We start from the raw sequence: 22,942 nt of genomic DNA on the forward strand, positions 1-22,942 counted from the left end.
CATTATTCTCTAATGGCCAGGCAATTACGGAGCGACGTGGTCCCGTAAAGTAAAGTAGGACGTTTTCCTCGAACCCTTCCCTTCTAGTAGGGACAAATTTTGAATATTGAGGAATAGTTTACATGAGCATACCATAAGATTCTCCTTTCTTGCTTATAATTGTGTGGAAAGAGACTAATATGTCTTTTTCTCACACTAGTATGCATAATGAAATAAATTTAGTTATTGCTTACACCGTTTGAAAGCATCTAGCTGATGGATGGCTTATTGATAGGAACTTCCACCGTTAATTGTAATTGATAACAAGCCTATTTTATTTGATCGTACGGACTTACGTTAAGCTTATTTTAGTTTTTTTTTTATTGATAACCGAAGTTTCTCATGTGCAATATAACTATTCCTCAGGTTGGTGGGGATATGCCAATGGCACTGAGTAAGTCTCCAAGACGTGATCGTTGAACTTATTTGAGTTAATTTGGTCATTTTCACAAGAAATGAATTTCACTCAAATCATTTGACTGGTTGATGTGATCACTTCCCTTTAGGTCTAAAAAAAAGGACTTACTAGAAAGTTAGCAATACAGACTAAGCTATGGCCCACCGAAGATTTTACTTTTCTCTTTTTCGGCATTTGAGGACAATTTGAAGAGTTCCTTTATCGAGTGCATGTATGAGGTGAGAAAAAATGTAGTCCGACATTTTTAACAAAAAGAAAAATCATATGATTCTCAAAAGAAAAAGTCATTTGTCAATTGGCAATGGTTAACCTCCGTTTATTAGTATGGTAGAGTTACTTTTTTAATGTTTGGGAAACAAAGGAAAATGGAGAAAATGACGGTCTCGGTGGAAAATGAGGAAAACTTTAGACTTTTTTTGAGAAAGAAAAAGGTCAAATTTTGACATTTTCTCCCATAAGTTTCCTCATCCCCTCGACTCAAATGTAGCGACCCATGGAATTACTGTCACTGTAAATACAATTCGGTTTTGGGCCTCTTTGGTCTTATAAGTTATATGCAGTGAAAACTATTTTTGCACTCGGACTAAGGCATAACTGGTGGGCCTATGAGGTTTTGTGTAGAGCCCAATAGACGCAACTTGTAAATTTAATCTTATCTAGGGTCATATTTGCTGGGAGACAAAGGAGAACTCCCTCAAATTATCACTTCCATTTGTGACATGTGAGGATAAGAATTCAATTTAGTCAACTATCCAACCTAGTCTTGAACGGTAGACGAAGTTCATAATTTTATGCGCGGCAACATTAAGAATAAAAAAAGATGGCTTGAAATTTCCCGTCAATTGTGAAATAGAACCTTGAAAATGAAAACAAAAAAATTGTCATGCTCAGTTTGTTGACCTTTTTTTTCTCTTATCTCCATCTTTTTTTCATATAACACTCCAGAGTTTGCACAATTGGTTGGGACGTTAGAAGATTTTCAGATAGGGAATTGAAATCACATGTTCAAATACCACCAACTGTGTGCAAACCGCTCTAAGTCACGACGATACATCCATAGGCCAAACGGTGTAAACTTAACTGTTGATAGGGTTTGCATTGTGCTATAGGTGCCCATATGAACTGGCTCTTTATGCTCATGCTCGTGACCTATCGGGACAAAAAATGAACACATATAGTTGACAAGCCAATATTTAGAAAAGTCCATAGTGATATTAGAATGACATTAAATTTTCGCCAAGCTCTTAAATAATGAGAAAAAAGCGTCGACAATAATAGATCTGAAACCTAAGTCTTTTGTACTAGATTACTTCTTCAGTGGATAGTACTCGTAAAGAAAAGTACAAGAAAATCACAATTGAAAGTCTAGCAAATCCATTCTTTATATGAATTCTATGTTTTTTCTTAGGAAAAAATCATATTGCTTCCCCCTTCATTGTCAAAACCAGAATACTCGGCCAAAGTTCCTACCTTCCTTGCGCGCAGTCTTTTAGTTTCCTTTTAAATTTCATCCAGCTGCACATTGTGAGTGATTCTCGGCTTTCTTTTGGTTCTAGATGACGGAGTAAATCTTTTATTTTACTTGTGCACTTGGAAATATTACACGAATTCCTGCTCTTGGCTGGCCCAAATTTGCTGGATTGATTGGTCTCCTTGCTGTGGCTGAAAATCTCATGATACGCCTCCAAGATGAAACATCTCCACGCTCTAATTGTGCCCGGTTTGGTGTACATTCTTTCCATGTTGCTGCGAATCTTATCTAAGGGCGCCTTTGGCCAAGGAAAACTCCGTGATAAAGGCACAAGCTTTCCAGAAAATCATTTTCTAGGATAATGATCAGTTTTTCTATAATTGGTAGTATGTGATCGAAAACATTTTTCGGTGTTTGGATCTCACTCGAAAAGTGATTTCAATTTCATAACTTTATATGAAGCAATTTTTGTAGAATTTTTAAATAATTCATAATTTTTTATTGTTATTTTTATTCCAGTGTTTCCTCTTCCACCGGCCACAGTCCACAAGATCAATGTCATCTAGTCTATGAACTGCTCTTAACACCTCGCCATGCTCTCTCTCTCTCTCTCTCTCTCTCTCTCTCTCTCGTCCACACCATAATAAATTGAATACTCATTCCATCTTCATATCATGAAAGGCGTGGCCAAAGAGCTCAAAGAGGAAGGGCCCCTAAATATGGATTTTCTTTAGACTTGCATTTTATTCCACACAATCTGTTTCATAGCGGGAAGGGTGTTTAACCTGAAAGATCCGACAAACATTTGCAGATCCACCAGAATAAAATGGTTATGAAACATCAATTCATGGTCGGATCTGGATTTGATCCCGTCTGGTCCTATACTGCTTTTGCAACAAGCGTTGTAATAATTGGCGGTTTGATTGATGCGTGAACTTTTGTTGAAACATTTTGAGTTGAACGATGATACATAATTCATTTTGGTTTGATATGTTCCGAGTTTGGCATATTTGAGTTGTGTTTTGTGTATTAAATTCTGCGGATGATTTTGTCCATAAACTGATTACAAAAGCGCAAACTAACAGAAAATGATCTATGTTCTAGGCAACACTGGCAGTTTGCTGGAAACAATAATGACCACGCAATCTAGGACATTCTTCCTTAGCAATCACCAAAATTCCCCTCATGAAAGAACAATCACACAAACAAGCATGCCGATGGCGATCAGAAACCCAGTAGGAGGGTTCAATGTAGTCTCTTGAATATAGAAAGCGACAAGCATTTGAGAGAAAGTAACCTGGATGATTTCACTGCCACCACATGATATCAAAGCCCGATCTTCGCCAAGTTCCGTCAAAAGCACAGTTGGTATTTAACTCAAATGACGGTCGTACCGCGCACATATCTAGAAAGGGAAAATAACAGAGTATAGGTACCCGGTTTAGGACTATCGTGACAAAAGAACCATGTGACCGATAAGAGAAGAAATTTCACCATGTTTGCCAAAGAAAGTCTCTCCGTTATAGGTCGATGACAAACTCAGGGTACATAACTCATCCTGTGCATACATGGGAAAAACGGGATCTTGCTAAAAGAGATTGCTAGTCTCATAGGGATGGAAGAGAGTTGAGAACCAAGTCTTAAGGAAATAACTCACATGCGTTCCCCAATGGTTCTGCGGGGGATGTATCTTGCAAAGCTAGAGCATAAATTTAGCTACAGTTCGAGTGGATGAAGAAATTTATTCCTACATGCCAAATTGCTAAGAAAATTGCAGTCCAGGTTCTGTGTGCTCGTAGCATGAAATTACAAATCCAATGAAATGTCCAAATTCCCACAGGATAAGTTGTCACCTAATTCAGGAAAAAAAAAAACGAGGGATTATAAGAAAAGAAGGTTGAAGCAGTCCTCGAGAACTATGCCACTACGCAAGATGTTGATCGAGAAAAGCCGATGAACTTGAATGCAACTTCTTCTATATGAACGAGCCAATTTCTCATCTTACAGTTTCCGGCAACTGCAAAACAACGTTAGAATTCAGTATTTTGAGAGAATCAAGGGCAACACATGAAGAAGAAGCACTTGGTTAACGACACGGATGGGGCATAATTGCAAACTTGTAGCTGAACAGCTTCTGAAGAATGAATGTTGAGCACCATGATTTGATAAAATGTTCCATCCGTTATTTGGTAAAACATGCAAGTCAGAAAATGATGAGAAGGCTGCTGCCGGAGTATCTTTTTTGGAGATCGATCAATGATTAGAGAGTTGCGACCGATTCTTGAGCTCTGTAACGTGTGCTACATTGCAGATGTCCTCGAGAAAAAGGAAGTTACTGAAGTTCTAACCTGGAGTGAAATGGAGCTGGTATTTGGGGGACTAAACATGTTAGTAATGGAGAAACTAGAATATTATGGTCACCCTCCTCATTCCCTTCAAAATCCACAATAGAGGAACCAATATTTTATATTCGATGTCCCAAACTTATATGAAATCATTGATATACTTAACAATTGACTAATAGATTATAGTATTTTACATACATAATATAAGTACATTTTACTCATTTTCGGTCCCTTGACAAACTAAATCCATTTGAACAGCTCCAAAGTTATTTTTTTTTTCTAATGATGAAATTAGATGTACTTAAACCGATTGGGTTATGTTAGAACACGAAGACCCAATTGCTTGTGGCAAGTTATACACCGTGAATTCATGTAATCAAATTGTCAAAGATATATTCTCACATATCACATACAATTTGATTAGCAAATATCCCGAGAAGCAACAAAAGAAATTTAGTTTTATGTAAATCCATTTACTGCAGGCATTTATTATTTGGAAATTGGAGAAGAAGAAAGTAGAAAATTATTTATAGGTACATTGATTACCACTCATCATATGATATCAGTTATTTCTTCTTCTTTTTTGTTGAAAATAAAATGATTGTTTTAAAAATTGTTTAATGTTATTCTGCCAGCGAATATCAATCGTAGGTAGTGTCTCTTTATATCACTAATCGTTTGGCATTTTGAAAGTATTAGACTCTAAGTAAATTTCAAATGGGCCAAAAAAAATTAGGACTAAATGTGATGGAGACTCACAAATTTTAGGATTTTCAATGTCATTATCTATCTTGTTTGGGAGACTGGGGATTAGTTAGACTAAGGAGAAAACAAGTTATACAATAACATCTCTCATTAGAAAAAATGATTACCTCACTTACTGAATTCGGTATGGATGGTTTCATGTTGATAAGGTTTGTAGGGTTGTATTAAGATCGCCGTCCCAACGCCCTTCATCATCTTGATAGTGGAGGAGTACTTTATTTAGTTTTGGTGTCCTCAAGGCACCCTTGCAAAATATATTCATCTTGGGGCTCCGCGCGACAATAATCCTCGCCAACGATGGGAACCTGAAGGCACAATTTGTGGAGGAGAAGCTCTCAAGGCTTGGTAAACGATCAAGTATCAGCTCTTCCAGTTTGGGGAAAGAGATCTCCTCTGCTCCATTTCCATCATCTGTTATCACGTCTTTAATTGCACCACAATCTCTTAGGATGAGATGAGTAAGGTGGACCAGACTTGTCACAGCTGAGCAAGTCCCCAAATGAACTAAAACAATGCAATGCTCTACTTGTAAGTTTGTCAAGCTATGGAACGAAGTTGGAGATGGAAAAATGATTGATAAACTAGGGCACCGGAAAATTGAGAGAACTTCAATCTGTTTAAGGATTTCAGCCATCGAAGAGCCATCTTTCCAAACTTGCCTCAAGTACCATAGCTCATTTAGCCCAAGTCGCTTCAGATTTTTGAGTGCCCTGAGAGGTTTTTCCATCTCAATTAGTTCTCCATGGGAAGTCGCTCCCCCATGCCCAAACTCATCTTCAGGAAATATCTCCTCGAAGGAACTACAGTCCACATCAAGCGTCTCTAGATTGGGAAATCTCTGGAGAAGGAAGTTGGAGGGAAAAGCCACATTCTGATCATGGTAGCACGACAAACACAGCTCTTTGAGATTGTCAAACATGTAAGATTGCCTCATCACAACATCCTCGTCCTCCCTCCCTATTGTCAATTGCTCTAAGGGTTGAAAGACCTGTGTGAATCCGTTGTATTAGGCCATCAAAAGTCCATATCAAAGCTGTTGCCACAGCCACGGCCCAATGACTTAAATGTCATTCCATTTATTAGGGTAAAAAGGAAAGAGAACCGATGAACATTATAAAAGAAAATCTCTTTTAGCCCGTTTTACCTTAAAGAAAAAGGGAGGAAAAACTTCTTAGTGTCAGACTTGACCATTATAAAAGTAGCACATAAAAGGGATGTTTGTGGTTAGTGGTTTCACGAGTCGGATAAAGAAAGTAATTAGTCAACCAAAAATATTGATACTTGAGCTATTTCAATTGTCAACTAATCAAATCCAAAGGCAAAATAAACAAATGGATTTCAACAAGTTCTTAAAAAAAAAAAAAAACAACTTAAAACAAAATTTATTTGTTTTACCAAATCGTGTTACTTATATTGTAAGAAAATATGTGTCAATAGTACGATGTTGTCTTATTATTTTGCACTCCGTTTTCTAAACTGCAGTTCTCATATTTTACTATATATAATAAGCAAGGGATGGGGTTCACCTTTCTGTAACTCTGAGAATAGTGCATTCAAACTGAACTGATAACTGGCAGAAACAGAAAAGGAAGAAAAAAAGAATTGAATTGATGGGATGTGGGTGAACAAGCAATGAAACAACAAAGAGATTATATTTGAAAAAAATTGATGGGAAAAGAGTAAATGATTAAGACGTATTGTTCATTCTTAAAATAGCGAATGAAAGGTCAAATTAGTTAGGGAACAAACTACAAGTACATAACACCTAAATAAACGGACGTTTCTAGTATTCCTTGGGGTTAAAAATGGAACATAGTTTCGTGTTCGTATCTCGCTAATATACCCATCCAATTAAGATCGGTCATATCAATAAGTGCTAGTAAATTCAAAGGCTTTGGTAAGCCACAAGAATAGACGTTGGTAGTCGGTGGTGATCTGAGAAGAAGAATGAGAAGGTACTTTTCAAAACCTACAAGATAAAAATTTGATCAGTGACTAAAATCAGCTGGTATGTTAATTTGATGAATGTTGTAAATCAATCAAATTAAGGTTGGTAATTCAAAATTGAAGTTGGTAATTTCAAAGGTGTTGGTTAGCCTTGAGAGTGAATATTGGTTGGTTATAAAAGTTTTTCGTAACTTCGGGAGTATAAAGAACAATCGGTACATTTCAAAGCCTAACAAGATAAAAAGTTGCTAAGTGATTGAAGTTAATAGGTATGTTATGTTATGTGGGATATATTGGTACATTACTCAAATTAAGGTCAGTAATTTCAAGTAAAAGTTACTGACTTCAAAGTATATTGGTCGATTATTGAAGTAGTTGGTAATCTTGGAAGTGCAAAAAAATGTTGGTATTTTTCAAAACTTAACAGCAGTGACTAGAATTAGTTTGTATGTAATGTGACGAATGTAACTATGTAAGTACCCAATCAAATTAAGGTAGGTAATTTCAATTAAGAGTTAATAATTTCAAATACGCTAATAAGCCACAAGAATAAATGTTGGTAAATTATTAAAGTAGTTGATGAATAAATGTTGGTAAATTATTAAAGTAGTTGATGATTTTGGAAATATAAAAAAAAAATGGTTGTTCTTTCCAAAAACTAACAAGCGAAAAAGTTGGTACGTGACGAAAGTTCCTTGGTATGTTAATGCGACGGATGTTGGCACACTAGTCAAATTAAGAATGGTAGTTTCAAAAGCTGTTGTAATCCCAATAGTAAATGTTGGTGGAATAAAACAAAGTTGGTTATTGTCTATCATTAGTTGAATTATGTTCGTAAGCTTCAAAAGTAAATGTGGGTAGATTGTTAAAATTATTGGCGAAGTGTTAATAAATGTTGGAAGTAGTCAAACTTATTGATAAGTTACTAACACGCGGTTGGGTAAACGTGATACAAGTGGTATTGGACAGTTACCAACCATGGTGACGATGTAGTTCCATATTTAGAGCAATTTGCCAAAGAAACATCATACTGAAGTTTGTTTAATTTTGGCGAACGAGGAAGGTCAATTTAATTAAATGGACAAATCCCAATTCCCAACCATATTAGACATGCCATTAACATAATGGAATAGATAAGACACAAGCAATTCATTAGAAGCATGACTGTATGTAAAAAGTAATACAATATTAATTTTTTTCCAAAGTAACAACTTGGATCGCTAAAATATAATCCTCCAAAATAAAAAAGGAGCCGGAAATAATAAACTTCAATTAACCTTCAAATTTCTGGGCAAATCAATTTCTAAACGAAAATGAGCAAGATTTGTTTGACAATTTCAACTTCCCATTGAGAACAATAAGCATCGAGAGATATGACCATAGACCAACGAAGACAAAGGCAGAGAATTAAAATTAAAGATGGTACCTCTTCTCCATAAAAGAGTGTCGATGACCTCATTTTGTAGCAGTGTGTCACTCGCAATTCCTTCAAGAGTGGCCATCTTGACGTATGTCTATTTCTGTATAAGCTCCTCAGTCTCGGCAAATAATATAATATCAAGGCAGTCAATCGCGGAAAGAAGTGATCACATTCTACTCCGTCTTCTTCTGCTATAATTTCCTCCACCAAAGAATAACTTACTACAAGTTGTTCAAGTCGGGTCAAACCTTTTGCCACAGAGACTGGGAATAAACTTTTGAGATTCAAACACTTGTCAACCTTCAAATATTTTAAGCATTCAAATATAAGAGTCCCACAAGGATGCCCCCTCCACACGTGCTTCATTTTCGGAAGTCGTTCCAAATTCAATTCTCTCAATCGAAAAATACTTGTGGAATGAGCTCCGCTCATATTTAACTCTTGAACTTGGAATATCACTTCTAAGGAACCACAATCGGTCACGGTTAACTTTTCTAGATTTTGGAATCTTGTGAGGATAGTATTAGATGAAAATATAGATGAAAGTTTCTCACAATACTCCACTATTAGCATCTTGAGTTTGCTAAATGCATTTGAAGGAAGCTCATCAAGCCATATCTTCTCTATATTATTGAGGTGCGAGATCTTCATCAACTCCATACTAGGAAAAATAACCTGCTATGTTTCATTTTAATTCATTAGAGCCGATTCTCTATTCTCCTCGAAAAAGAGAAAATTTTAATTTCAACAGCAAGGAACATCAGAGGATAAACATTATTGATAGAATATAAAGAAATGAAGACTAGATGCAAATTATTTTCGGTTAGCAGATGCCACCCCCTAAAATTTATTGTCCCGAATGGATTTTGTCATATTATTTTCAAGGTGAAAGCTAAGTTGTTCTAACATATATCAAGCATTACCTTTGAGCAGTATCATAACCCATACCCTCCTTAGTTAGACAACCATATCCATTTGTGCATCATATATGTTGAAGTTATTGTCTCACATTAATTCTCCAATGTGGGACTTCTCTAACATAACTCGCACGTGCATCCTACCAATTTCCCCCTCACGTGTGAGCTCCAATATTAAGTTTGCTCCTCTTTAATTCAATATCCTTCCACACCAACTTGTAAAGAGCATATCAAACCCATTATCAAACGATGTGGGATAATAACTTCAACAATATATTTGCTATAAATCTCTAATCTTGGCCTATCTTAGATTTCACTCATTACAACACACATACACAATAGCTTTTACGCTCCCGCTTCTTTGAACAATTCAAAAAACATAGCCTGTGCATTATATGATATTGACGATATAAAAACAAAAACCAATTAGCACAGAACAATGCTTCGTGGATCTTGCACTTCAAAACTTTCTCTGACAAAGTATAGACTCCAAGAAAACACGACAAATACAGAAAGAAAAAAAAATCGAACAATTAAATCAAAATGTGGTAGAAGGCAAGTATGTAACTGTTCAGTAGATGTTGAAATCACTTGTGTAGCTTTTCTAACTTGGGAAATGCAAGCTACAAATGTATGGACATAAACTGAATACCCAAAATTGCTTTGGGCCAAAACATAAAAAACAGAGTAAATTAATAGATGAGATAAATTGGAATATGATACCTTCTCATCAAATAGAGGATGTAAACCTTCACCAGCACAACTCGCTAAGCTGAAACTAATTAACTTATCAAGGTAACCAAGCTTGAGTGTGCTCAAATGACGGAACTTCAAAGTCTCTACATCATTCTCTTTTCCTTCTTCCATTGCAATTATGCCACGCAGGTTATTGCAACAGGAAACATCAAGCACCCCGAGTTTATCAAGAGTTCTGGCCATGGCACTTGAGAAGAGATATGGCAAACTATGACAACGGCTCATGTCCACTTCCACCTAGGAAATACCAAGGTTACCTTGAAGTCACTCTTCAAAATGTCTCTCATCCTTGGCGGATTCATCAACTTCATTTTTTTTAATGCAGAGAGGACCAATGGCTTTCTCCTTTTCTCGTCGCTGAGACTTATTGGTTCAAATAATGCTTCCAAGGAGGGACACTTGACCACCTCAATTTTATTGAGGCTATGCAACCTATCGACTGAATTTGATGGAAAAACATGTAATAGATTTTCACAACGTCCAACGGTGATGGATTCGAGTTTGGAGAAGGACGGTCCGTGGAGTTGATTGGGCCATATCCTCTTTAATTCGCACATGGACGAAAGCTCCAATTCCTCCAAGTTTGGAAAATGATCCTGCGTAAAAACTTTGTATACTTGGTACAGAATTTTATCATGCCGTAAACTTGGGGGCCTCTTTGGGACTGAACAATAAGTTAGTTTTTCCACCCCAATCTGCTGAACTTTTGATGCTAAATAATGCTTCACTAACTAGAACTAGAAGAATGGTTAACAGAAAAATACTATAGATGCTTACATACCTTTTCATTGAAGAAGACAAGCAAGGAAAAGTCAGAGTTGATGCAACTAAAAGCTTGTTGTAAACCTATATCACCTGTCATCGATTGTTGCTTTCCTTCGAATGAAGAAAATGTTATCATTTTGGGGCATCCGACTATCGTCGGTCTTATCAAGGATGGACAGTGAATAAAGTACTTTCCATAAGAAAATGTCCTGAGATTTGGCATTTCCTCAAGAGACAAGGAGGTTAACAAAGGGAATTCTAAAGTGTCAGAGGTTGCAACTTCCTCCAATTCTTCTTCTTGCACATCAATAATTTCCTCCATCAGTCTACAATTCGCTATTTCTACTTCTTTTATTTGCCCGAGTGCTTTAGCCACGGAAGAAGAAAAAAGAAACCTCGGGTTTTCGCAGTTTTACACCTTCATTGGCCTTAAGCTTCGTAAACACAATGTTCTTCGCGGATTTTTGTTCCATATGTGACCCAAACTTGGTAAGTCGCTCAAGGTTAATTCTCTCAATCGGGATAGAATCTCGACTTCCCCACTGGCTGTCACTCCTTCCAGGTCAAATACTCCTCGTATCAATTGACAACTTTCAATGGTTATGACTTCCAAATCCTGTAACTTTATTAGCTGCAAAGGGTGAATAAACCCACATTATCTCATAATGCTGATTGTAACTAGGAACACGAGTTGCGTTTGAAATAATAGTAAAGGAGATAATCTCATGCAATAGATTTCAAGATTATTGAAGAAAAAGCAGAGTAGCGATTTTTGAATTTTACCGTATTCTTCTTTATAATTTATCTACTTTACACTTAGTTATCATTAAGCTACTATGTATTCCGTTGAATATATATGGCACATTTATAGAATTTAAGATGCGCTTCTTTAAAGCTAATTTACGTGGCAAATTTTATTTTTGTAGCCAAGAAAATCAATTGCTAATTCAGCAAATGATTTTAACCGAGCATCATGCTTTTGCGGTTCTACTCGCATGATAAAAATAATTTTGAAAAATAATTGAAAATGGGCTTTTGTTTTTTCAGTTTATATTGACAGAGTAGTTAAAGCTATTGTTAAATCAAAGCGACATTGCACAAATGAATGTTAAATGTGTTTTTAACTAATACTTTCAAGAAATATTTTATTACAGAAAAAGATATTTAAACATATGCAGCGCACATAATCCGGCAAGGGTCACTAGCCGGTTGCCACCGATTGCCCACGTCCTTGGCCATTGGTCGCCAGCTATTGTTGGTCATCGGCGACCATCGTCAGACGTAGAAGAAAAAAAAGAAAACAAAGAAAGAAAAAGTAAAAGGAAAAAATATTTAAAAAAACCAGATTTTTTTTTGTAAGATGTGTTTCAGCAATATATATTTTACAAAAAAAATTATTCTAAATTGAATTTAATAATGAAGCATTTGAGCAATATGAATAGCGACGGTATAGGTCACTAGATTTGTATTGCATTGAAATGAGTCAAAATAAGTTAAATGGATTTGACTATTTATTACTCGACCCAAACCCGACCCGATCCACCCATCCGATGGCTCTACCACTAACATCTCATTAATGTACCAAGGTTACGAAAATAATTTGGCCCATTAGATAGTATATTTGATTTTTCATTTGTAGTTAGTCACATAATAGTTCCGTCGTTTAACAAATAAGAGTATCATGGAACTTTGTTTCGCATCACAATTTCATAAAAGGTCCATTCACCAACCACAACTCTTTACAATCATTGAGGGAAGAAAAAACAACTTAATCGTCTCAACTACACTATAACTGATGTACTTACAATTAATATTGCAAATTTAGAATTGATTAATATGGATAGCATATGACACATAATCATGGTAGTTAAATTCACCTTTTGAATTCTTTTTAGGTCTTTCTTTCGCTGTACTCAATCGGATATAACAGAATTCTACATAAGTCCATCCATTAATAAGAAAGGTCATAAAAATTATATAGGCCCATATATGTCCTTCAACTTATGAATATATCTCTATATGTTTGTGTATACATGTTTGGTTTTACCATTAAGCAATGATAAACTTCTAGATTATATATGAAATCTATAAATTGTACGGTGCTTCTTTAACTATGTTGATAACACAAAACAAATTGAGTGAGATCCAATTAACTAATTCATCAATGTTTTATGTATTCAAATATTACATAGGAATTCTATTTTGCATAAGTAAATTATTGTTTGTCTTAATTATTCTTCAAAACAAAATATAAAAAAAATTATCCAATTTTTCTACGTCCTACTATGTTGGGAGAAATCAACTGTGGGGCACTCAACAAGCACTCACAAAGGAACTTTGTTCACACAAGGAAGATGAGACAAAATGTGGCTTTTCAATATACTGTATTCATAATCGATTCACCTACACTGAAATGGTTATAAGACACGCCTATTTATAGGTTAAAAACACGACTCTTGATCTACACTAGATACATGAACAGATATGATGTATATACATAGCATTTACAACGCATTGAAATACAACAAGACTCTTGAAACACTCAACTAATAAAGAAACGTCTCGGTACATGCACAAGCTGGTACACGCGTCTTGGAAGTTCATCAACAATAGCCTTGATGTCCATGAATTTGGTTTAATTTATGACACTCCCCCTTAAACCAAATTCTCTTCCGTCGATCATTCCAAGTAAACTTCTGAATTTCCGAAACACTTCGATCTTGAGAGGTTTCGTAAAAATATCTACGACTTGATCACCGGTCTTCACATGCACAACTTCGATTTGTTTGTCGCTGACTTGTTCTCGAATAAAATGATATCAAACATCGATATGCTTGCTCCTCTCATGAAAAACTGGATTCTTTGTCAAAGCAATGGCAGAAACATTATCAACAAAAATTTCCGTTGCATCCTTTTGCTCCATATGGATTTCTTTTAGCAACTTTCTCAACCATATCGTATGACACACACATGATGATGTAGCAACATACTCCGCTTCACATGTCGACAGAGTAATATTGGATTGTTTCTTGGATAACCATGTAAAAGCAGTTTCACCTAGATAAAATACAAAACCCGTAGTGCTCTTTCGGTCATCGACATCTCCCCCATAATCACTATCCGAATAACCTCCGAGTTGAAATAGTTCAGACTGATAATAATACAAGCCGAGAGAGATAGTACCTTTGATGTACCGCAATATCCTCTTCGCTGCTTTAAGATGAGATGTCTTCAGAGTCTCCATATATCGACTCACAATTCTGACACTGTACATGATATCCGGTCTCGTACAGGTCAAATACCTCAAGCTTCCAATCAAGCTTCTATAATATGTCGAATCAACATCGACACCTTCATCAAACTTCGACAGGTTTGCACCACAATCCATCGGAGTATTAACCGAAGTGCAATTTTTCATGTTGAATTTCTCAAGGATATTTTCAGCATATCCTTTTCGGGAAATAAAAATCCCATCTGCATTTTGCTTTACTTCGATACTCAGAAAATAATTCATGAGACCATTATTTGTCATCTAAAACTCTTTCACCATCGACGCTTTAAAAGTGTCAATCAATCCGGAATTATTTCCTATGAAGACAAGATCATCGACGTATAAACATGCCAATAAAAGATCACCTTTCTCGTGCTTCAAGTAGAGAGCATGTTCGTACGGACATTGTTCGAAGCCATTCGCCTTGAAATAAGCATCGATTCTGGAGTTCCAAGCTCTTGGAGCTTGCTTAAGCCCATACAAAGCTTTCTTCAATCTCAGCACTTTGTCTTCATGACCTTTCACAACAAACCCAAGTGGTTGTTTGACATAAATTTCTTCTTCAAGAACACCATTCAGGAATGCCGATTTGACATCTATTTGATATATGGGCCACCGATTTTGAGCTGCAATGGAAATCATTAGTCGAATGGTTTCCATTCGGATGACAGGTGCAAACACCTCGTCATAGTCGATCCCAGCTTTCTGCTTGTAGCCCTTTGCGACTAGTTTGGCCTTATAACGAGTGACTTCTCCTTTCTCGTTCTTCTTGGCCTTATACACCCATTTGACATCGATCGCCTTTTTGTCCTTCGGAAGATCTGCGAGTTCCCATGTTTGATTCTTTTCGATGGCTTCTATTTCTTCATCCATGGTTTTTCTCCATTTTTCTTCTTTAGCAGCTTCATCGAAAGTAAGTGGTTCACAATATGTGAGAAGACATACAAGATGAAGTTCTTCGGTGGTTTCATAAAGTTCGGGTAATCTTCTCGATCTTGGTGGTATCGGTTCATCGACACCATTTGAAGAAGTTGGCGATAATGAACTTGGACTTGAAAATGATGTTGGAAAGGAAGATGAAGGATTCGATGAGTTGTCTTCTATTTCGACGTAATCACTACAAGCGGATTCGACGGCTTGTCGATTGTCTTCCCACAAAGCATCTTCATCGAATTTCACATCTCTGCTTACATATACTTTCAAAGTAACAGGATCAAACAATTTGTAAGCTTTCGATGAGGAATCATACCCGATAAAAATAAGCTTCTTGCTCTTGTCTTCTAGCTTCGATCTTTTCTGGTCAGGTACGTGAGCATAAGCAATGCTCCCGAAAATTCTCAAGTGAGAAACCGTAGGTTTTCTCCCAATCCATGCTTCTTCGGGAGTAACACCATCGAGTCTTTGCATGGGACATCGATTTTGCAGATAGATTGCACATCCGACGCCTTCGGCCCAAAGCTCCTTTGACAAATTTTTGCTTTTCAACATACTACGAACCATGTCGAGAATGGTTCTGTTCTTTCGCTCGGTCACACCATTTTGTTGTGGAGAGTATGGCGCCGTTAAGAAACGTCGAATACCATGGTAATCACAAAATTGATTGAATTCTCTAGAAGTAAATTCTCCTCCACGATCGGTTCTTAAAGACTTGATAAAATAACCACTCTCCTTTTCAACCATTTTCTTGAAGTGCTTAAACGTATCAAACACTTCCGATTTTTCTTTCAAGAAAAACACCCAAGTCTTTCGAGTAAAATCATCAATAAATGTAACAAAGTATCGATGATTACCGTATGACCGAGGAGTGATCGGACCACATACATCAGAATGAATCAGCTCTAGTGGCTTCTTCGCTCGATACGTCGACTCCTTCGGAAAGCTGGTTCTGGAATGCTTGCCAATAACACACCCTTCACATAATTGATCGGGATGATCAATATGCTGTAAGCCATACACCATCTTCTTGTGAGAAAGCATATTGAGTCCGCCGAAATTGAGATGGCCGAACCTCAAGTGCCATAACCACGAAGGATTGTCTACACATGCTTGAAGGCATGTAGACATTTCATCTTTGATGTTCAGAGTGAACATCCTATTCTTCGACATCTTTACATTCGCAATCAACTTATTATTGCGATATCTCAACATAAGACATAGATTTTTCATCCGGACAGTAAATCCTTTCTCAAGAAGCTGTCCCAAACTTAAAATATTGCTCGACATCTTCGGTACATAATACACGTTAGTAATAAACCGACGTGTTCCATTCTTCAGACGAATTAGAATCGTACCTTTCCCTTCGACGAGAATTTTAGAATTATCACCGAACGAGACTTTTCTTTTTACTATCTCATCCATTTCGACGAACATCTCCTTTCGACCGCACATGTGGTTACTTGCTCCAGTGTCCAAGTACCACGTATCATTTTTTTCATCAGCATTTTCTTTAAATGCCAGCATAAGAACTTGATCACCATCATTCACCAAGTTCGCCTTTTCATTTGCTGCCGCACTTTCTTTTTGCCAACATTCATAAGCATAATGGCCACATTTATTACAACGATAACATCGAACCTTTGATTTATCATACTGGGCATTTGTGTTTCTTCCTCTTCCACGATCACTTCTTTGATTATGAAAGTACTCATTGCTTCGGGCGAAATTTCCTCCGCTTCGTCCACGGCCTCTTCCTTGGAAGCTGCCTCTACCGCGTCCTTGTTCACGATCTTGATTGACCCATCGAGTTTGTACAAGGTCACTTCTTTGTCCTTTGTCATCTCGGATAGTCAATCGAGATTGGAGTACTTACTCCACCGGCTCAGACTTGTTTCTTTTCAATCTTTCTTCATGGGCTTGTAACGAACCCATGAGCTCATCAACCGTCATAGAATCGACATCTTTTGATTCCTCAATAGCGACGACGATGTGGTCGAACTTCTTATCCAATGACCGTAGGATTTTTTCGACAACACGAACATCGGGAACATCTTCGCCATTCATTTTCATCTGATTCACAATAGCTAAAATTCTTGTGAAATAATCAGAAATCGACTCAGATTCTTTCATACGAATTACCTTGAATTCGCCTCTCAAAGTTTGAAGACGAATCTTCTTTACTTTCTCAACACCTTGGTGCGTGGCTTGAAGAATCTCCCATGCCTCCTTGGATGTAGTAGCATTCGAGACTTTTTCGAACATGGAATCATCCAAGACTTGAAAGATGATTAACAACGCGAGTTGATCTTTTGAACGAGTCTTCTCCAACGCATTCCTCCGAGTTTGAGTCAACGCAACATCTTCATCCGGCTCATCATAGCCATTGTTGACGAGATCCCACACACTATGGGCGCCTAGTATGGCTTTCATTCCGGAAGCCCACTTGCCATAGTTTTCTTTGGTGAAGACTGGATACTGAAAAGGAAGTTTGGTTGTTGATGCCATAATCATGAAACCGTAAAGCTCTGATACCAATTTGTTGGGAGAAATCGATCGTGGGGCACTCAACAAGCACTTACAAAGGAACTTTGTTCACACAAGGAAGATGAGACGAAATGTGGCTTTTCAATATACTGTATTCATAATCGATTCACCCACACCGAAATGGGTACAAGACACGCCTATTTATAAGTTAAAAACACAACTCTTGATTTACACTAGATACGTGAACAGATATGATGTACATACATAGCATTTACTACGCATTGAAATACAACAAGACTCTTGAAACACTCAACTAATAAAGATAGGTCTCGGTACATGCACAAGCTGGTACATGCGTCTTGGAAGTTCATCAACAATAGCCTCGATATACATGAATTTGGTTTAATTTCTAACATACTATTCTCTCACATATCCATGCACAAAATATCAACAACAAAAAAATTATATACCTGTTGTGTGTCAAAGAAATTGACGGAATGGTTTGCGATTTTACAGAAGTTCATCATCGCTGGCAAGTTTCGTAATGTCAAGATACGCAAATTGCATAACTTCACTTCGGTATCATCACCTAATTCATCTCCGTCTTCATTTGCCTCAGCATTGAAAACAATTTGCTGCATCAAGGGGCATCTGCATATTTCAATATCTTCAAGCTGCGACATTATTCTCTTCATAGACGAAGGAAACAAATGTTTGATTTCACCGCAGTTATCCACTTTCAAGAGATTTAGTTTTCTGAAGGATTCTGGAGCAAGATAGCCGCAACAAACCTTCTCCAAGTTGTTCAAATTCTTGAGAATCAATGATTCTAATCTTGTAAATATGGTGCGATGGACACCCTCACTTGAGGGAACAACATACCGAAGTGTGGGAATATTTTGTACGTGAAGATGCTTCAATTCCTGGAAACCTCCAATGGCCAAATTGTGAATGCTATCGTTGCCATCTTGCAATCCAACCAAGTGGAGATCTTGCGTTCTCTACATCCACTCTTCCATAAGAAGATGGCCTGAATCCAGCTTGAGCTTTAAAGTTCTGGATTCCTTGTTTTCACCTGACCAATCCAAAATGTCCCCAATTTGTATTCTATAATTGATCAGTCTCTCAAATGGTAGGTCTCTCGATAAATAGGAGTAGTCAGGAATGGCAACATACAAAGTGCTCAACTTTTTCATGTTCTTCAACACAGCTAGGCTAGCATTGCTTCTTGGTGCTTCATCCTCGGCCTCCCAATGATCAAAACTGTCTCCCATATACAGTTCTTCCATGTTAACCAATCTTTCGAGCACACCAGGTTCGATAACTTTAAGCCCGACACACCCTGTCAAGTCCAAAAATCTCAATTTTGTTAGTTCACCTATTTCTTTGGGCAGCCAAATGATTGTAGATCCCGCAAAACTTAGGAACTCCAATCCTTTCAGCATTCCAAGAATAGTCACATTCCCTAGATGGCAGCGGTCAAGACATAGAGACTTGAGGTTTATAAGGAATGCAATCGACGAAGGTAGAGTGGTGAAAGATAAGCCAGTTAAGTTCAAGACTTGGAGCTTCTCCATAGATTCAAAAAATGACTCGGGAATTTTGAGAGACGGACTGTGTTCGAGTAACAGAAGCATCCTCAAGTTGGAGCAATCCAACTTTTCAGGAAGCTCATCAATGCCCACCCAAGGGAAGGACATCGCCGTGCATTTTCTGAGCTCATCCTCTGACCATTCTCTAAACCCATAATCCTCCTTCCCGACCAATGCATTCCATTCCTCGGACGCAATAGAGATGGCTACATCAACAAATATATCATGCATTCTGAACTCTTCCTTGTTATCACTATCTAGTAACAAAGAAGAGTCTTGCAAGCTATGCAGATCCATAATCAACCTATCTCTAGCATTTTCGATGGTTTTGCTGTAATTTTTAAATAAACCCAAACCCATGCAGTAGATGAGGGAATCCCTCAAGGGAATATTCCCAGAGACTAGAGCACAAATCAAGAACAATGATCTGGTCCTCTCTGCACCATGGGGTGAAGAAGCCACCCATGGAAACAAGAGTTCTTTGCACTTTCGCCATGTTTTAACAGAATTTCTGCTTCCTCAGCCTCCTCCATCACACTCTCAAGCCAATCCTTAACATCAGTGTATATAGGTTTTCCATCATAGCTGGCTTCATCGACCAAGTGCTGCACCCTTTCCCTTTCAATCTCCAGCTCCTTGACTTTATTTTTCAGATCTTCGATGTAACTCTTGTAGCACAGCACGTACCCAAATTGACTTCCAACGGGAGAAATCAGATACTCATTGAGTTTCGACACTAGATTTGCAGCGATGGCGGTAACAAAAGCGCCAGCCATTTCTCCTTTTTTTTGCTTAAACAAATGGGTGCGAAGGAAACTGAACAGAGAACAAAACCAATCACTATGAATAGAAAGGAAGAGCAAAGTGATAAAGCTACGAAGAGAGAGGGTGCTTTGATTGTGCGGAAGCAAGAGCAATGTAAATAAAAAGAGAGATGAGGACTATCAGCAATCAGAATGAGGAAAAAGAAGATATCAAAGAAAGTGTTAAAATATATGTCTCGAGTTTTGAGTTCGAACGAAATCCGACGATGTAATGTGTGGATGCTCCAGCACGTGAAAGAACGAAAAAAAGATTGGCACATATATTTGCCGGTGGATATGTGTTCACGTGAAAGGATGAGAAAAGGGAAAAGTGCAATCTTTGACTTTGGCCAAATAATGAGGATATTTGGTTCAAAGTGGACTCCTTGAAGACAACGACAAAGAAGAAAAGATAAGATTTGCTTTCTTGGTTGTTGAAAAAGTTGCATGCAGGAGTAAGAAAGTCCAAGTTTGAGACTTTGTTGTCCTTATTTTCACGGTGGAAATCTGCACACTCTTTGGTGGTGGGTTTAATATAAAATGCTTCTCAAGTTTGCTTTACAAATGACTTTTGAAAGAGAGTCCTAAAGAGCCATTCATTGAGTGCTTTGCAAGGGTTTCATTCGTGGGTTTTGTTCGTGGAATTACATCAAGAATTCAAGTGTCGAAGCCGATTAAATCTTGAGGTTAGATTTGTGTTAATTCCTTTGCGAGAATATCGCTAGGAATTGGGGGCCAAACACTGTGTGCGTTATTGGATGTAATTGGGGTTTGGGAAACACCGAGAGTGTTTGAGTTACTCGAGTGTGATTCTGTAATCTCCGTGTATCGCTCGTTCTATAGTGGAATTCGTTGCTGCTCTCCCCGTGGACGTAGGTCTCTACGACCGAACCACGTACATCTGGTGTCCGATTTATTTTCTTGTTCTGTCTATTTATTGTTCGATCGCTTGTTCCGCGCAACAGAAAGAAAGAAAAGACATCGGGACGATGTATGCAAAATGTGTTTGTACTATCCACCACTTGGATTTGAACATGCGAGAGGTTACAAACAATTCTTAGAGCACAGCAGATACCATGCCCCCTATAAATTAAAGGAAATGTTTTTGAAAATGGCTGCATCAAAATGGGTGAAATTCTAAAGTAAAGGACAACATTGCACCAGGTAAACGTTCTGATACTATAATCTAATTTAAAACAAAGGAAAGAATGTGGTGCTATTTCTGCCCCCTATATAGGTTGACACGCACGTTTTGTTACCATTTGACTTAATATTATCAGTTTATGATCATAAACAAGGTCAATCCCCAATTCATGCTGCTCTTTTCTCTCTCATCTTTTCTCTTCACCTTTGTTTCTCACTATTGCCACTGCTTCTCCCGTCTTCTTTCTAAACCACGATGGATTAAGTTTTGTAATGCTTTTAAATTTGTAAGCTTGGTCCCCAAATGCTACTTCACTTAGATTGATGTAACTATTATTCTATTCATCTTAATAGTAATAGAATTGTGCAAGGCCATTTTTCACAATGTTCAATCTCTCTCTCTCTCTCTCTAATGCAACACCGATACTCATGTTCATTGTTCATCGACAAAGGACTTGCAATTAAGAAATTAATCAGTTGAGAAATCTATAATGCCAGGGTGAAATGAAGAGGACAGATTTCATCACGCGGTTCTGTCCAACTTGTCTAGATAAATATTTGCAAATGAACATCGGACAAAGACAGAAAAATAATGCAACGAAAGGACCTAACTTTATCAATACGCAACTTGCCATTAAGAAATTGATTGGTTGAGAAATGATGCACGGAAATGAAAAAGAGGGACAAATATCACCAGGTGTCATGATCCCGTGAAGACATCGTTTCAACCCCAGCCCAGATGGAGTCGGTCGTTTCCGATTAGTCAACGACTCCGACCTCATCGTCTTTCTTTCTTTCTTTCTTTCTTCATTCTCGTTGGGTCAGAAGAGACGACACTTTTCTTTTCTTTTCTTATTCCCATTGAGCTTGCTATGTTGGACTTGGATATAGCAAGTTATTAACAAAGAGAATTGGTGCCCAGTGGCCACGATGGGGTTGGAGTGTCATTTGAAGTTCTCACTTAACTGTTGGGCCATATCCAGCAAATAAATCATGTATTTACAGCAGCAGAGATAAAAATGATGATCAGGAACTCAATTGTTAGAATAACTAAATATTGAATTAATTGTTGAAATAGGATGCTTTGAATTATTTTCCTCAACTCAACCAAAAGGCATTATTCTCTGATGATCAGGCTTCGTGAAAATTATGGTGCGGTCTGGTCCCAAAGCCTAGGTTTCCTCCGGCCCTTCCCATCTAACAAGGACGAGTTTTAATTAATTTTCCCTTCCTCGCTTACTAAACATAATCGAAAGGGCATAAGTAATAATTTGTTTATTGCCATTTACATTTTCTTACCCTAGTGTGCACTATAAAATTAATTTATTTGTTAATTACCTTGTGTTTAACAATAAAAAGCTAATGGATGCCTCATTGTAAATCAATCTTGAGTTCTGACTAGGAGTGGTTCACTGTAAGGATGCAAGGGGAAACGAGATTTCTTGGGTTTTGACTTGCTGCAAGATGGATGAAGGGTGATGCATACCAACACCAATCCTGATAGCATCGGAATATAAGCGGAGATATTAGTATAATGCCGATAGCACACGAAAGGTAGATATATGATGACACACATACTAGGAGTGGCTTCACTGTAATGGAAGAGGAACTGAGATTTCTTGGCTTCACTTTAGACTTGTGTGCAAGATGGATGAATGGCAATGCAAGCCAAAACCAATTCTAATAACATTAGAATATAAGCGGACATATCAACATAACACAACAACAAGTGAACACTACAGGGGAAGAAAACAATAGGGACCTAAAAGTTAAGTTAAGATGACAAGATATAAGGTACGATTTGTGTTAGCATGTTTTTGTATAGGACTCTCTCTCTCCCTCCCTCCCTTTCTCCCTCCACATATTTGAA

The 22,942-nt window shown here is 37.5% G+C and overlaps 1 protein-coding gene and 1 pseudogene across 1 annotated transcript in view; both read right to left on the reverse strand.

Annotated features, from left to right (window-relative positions):
* The window catches only part of LOC115751677 (protein BONZAI 3-like), a 1,030,407-nt gene that overhangs the window by 82,322 nt on the left and 925,143 nt on the right, over positions 1 to 22,942 (reverse strand). The window lies entirely within an intron of this gene.
* LOC115732232 lies at positions 10,486 to 19,902 on the reverse strand (annotated as a pseudogene).

The sequence above is a fragment of the Rhodamnia argentea genome, chromosome 6, assembly GCF_020921035.1.
Source record: "Rhodamnia argentea isolate NSW1041297 chromosome 6, ASM2092103v1, whole genome shotgun sequence".
Lineage (NCBI taxonomy): Eukaryota > Viridiplantae > Streptophyta > Magnoliopsida > Myrtales > Myrtaceae > Rhodamnia > Rhodamnia argentea.